Genomic DNA, 1,640 nt, shown 5'->3' with positions numbered 1-1,640 from the left:
GCATTGAAAAATGGTTTTACTTTGCTCCATATAAATAATGTAAACTTAAGTGATTTACTGTATAACTTTAATTTAACACAATATTAAGTCCAGCTATTTTCAGTCAAGTCATCTGAACGGTTTCTTTTTTTTGTGCTGAAACTTTTTACCTTCCATCCAGAAGGCTTCATCAGTCAAGGAAACACGCAACACAAAACTGATTCTTCCCCCAACAGCTTACTCCAAAGTGGAACAAACCAGTTATGTTGGTGCTAAGATGGTGTCTTTGGCACGCCCCCCTCCTCCGGTGCCGGCCCTCTCCCTCATCGACAGTCTTCAAAACCAACAAAGTCCATGCTCATTAATCCAGGTCCAGATGACCCAACTGAAAATTGTTGGATTGCGTACCTGGATTATTGAGCATGGACTTTGTTGGCTTTGAACAATATTATGTGGCTGTGGCAGCCATTTTTATTCAGGCTGAACAATAACTTGTATAATCCTGTCTAATGCTGAATGCTAAGAAACGCCTTGTGACTGCAACTTTCCTTCCCTCCATTGACATTATTTACATGAGCGCTCCTACAAGCACCCTGCATGTTGGATGCTGTCTATCATGGTGCGCTAACATTCATAACTGGCTGTGATTATCGTACCCACCACTGCACCCTGTATTCACTGGTTAACTGGACACCATTAACTTCACACAGACTCTCTCACTGGTACATTTTCATCTTTAAATCACTTCCTGGTCTGCTGCCTTCATACATCTCCTACTACATGTCTCTGCGTGAGTGCAGCTACAGCGTGCGCTCTCAGGACATCACTACCTGCAGTGTTCCGCAGTGTTCCCTCAGTGAGGACTGAACTAGACAAAAGGGCCTTCTCTTACTCCGCTCCTGTTTCCTGGAATATCTTACAACAAGATCTGGAGCCCTCGACCTTGACCTCTCTAAGTGGCTTCAAACATCTGTCAAGTTCCTGGGAAAAACCATTGCAGACATGTTCCTGTTTTTAGTTTTCTACACCGCCTTACAACCTAAATGGTTTTTTGTTACATTTTCTTTTAAACAACATTTTATTTCCACATGTTAAAAAAAAAAAATCTCAATTTGAACACATCTTTTATGATCGTCTATTGTTGTCATCACTCTGTTAAATTCAGGTCTCTCTTGTAAATGAGTTCCTGAGGCTCAGTGGGATTAACCTGTATAAATAAAGGATGAATGAATGAAAAGTGCAATATTCCTAATATTCCTAAGGAATGTGACGACATCAAAGTAAAAAGTTATGGGAATGTGAAAAACTTGGAGGATGCAAAAGATCTTATGCAAAAAAACGTTCCCATTTTTGTTCCCGTGTTTGTCAGAAGGAAACTAGCATTTCTTGAAGGAAATCATAGTTCGCTCTCCTGCACGCCAATGTTTTAAACAGTTCTTGTGCCTCAATTACAAACCGGATTCCAAAAAAGTTGGGACACTAAACAAATTGTGAATAAAAACTGAATGCAATGATGCGGAGATGGCAAATGTCAATATTTTATTCGTAATATAACAGATGACAGATCAAAAGTTTAATCTGAGTAAATGTAACATTTTAAAGGAAAAATATGTAGATTCAAAATTTCACAGTGTCAACAAATCCCAAAAAAGTTGGGACAA

At 39.2% G+C, this 1,640-nt stretch overlaps 1 protein-coding gene across 1 annotated transcript in view; it reads left to right on the top strand.

The window, feature by feature from the left end:
• The window catches only part of LOC119410022 (matrin-3), a gene marked incomplete at its 5' end in the record, with an annotated part of 12,482 nt that overhangs the window by 1,289 nt on the left and 9,553 nt on the right, over positions 1–1,640 (top strand).

The sequence above is a fragment of the Nematolebias whitei genome, chromosome 1, assembly GCF_014905685.2.
Source record: "Nematolebias whitei isolate Nwh7 chromosome 1, NemWhi1, whole genome shotgun sequence".
NCBI lineage: Eukaryota > Metazoa > Chordata > Actinopteri > Cyprinodontiformes > Rivulidae > Nematolebias > Nematolebias whitei.
Note: the sequence above shows the minus strand (reverse complement) of the source record. Positions and strands in the feature narration are given on the sequence as shown.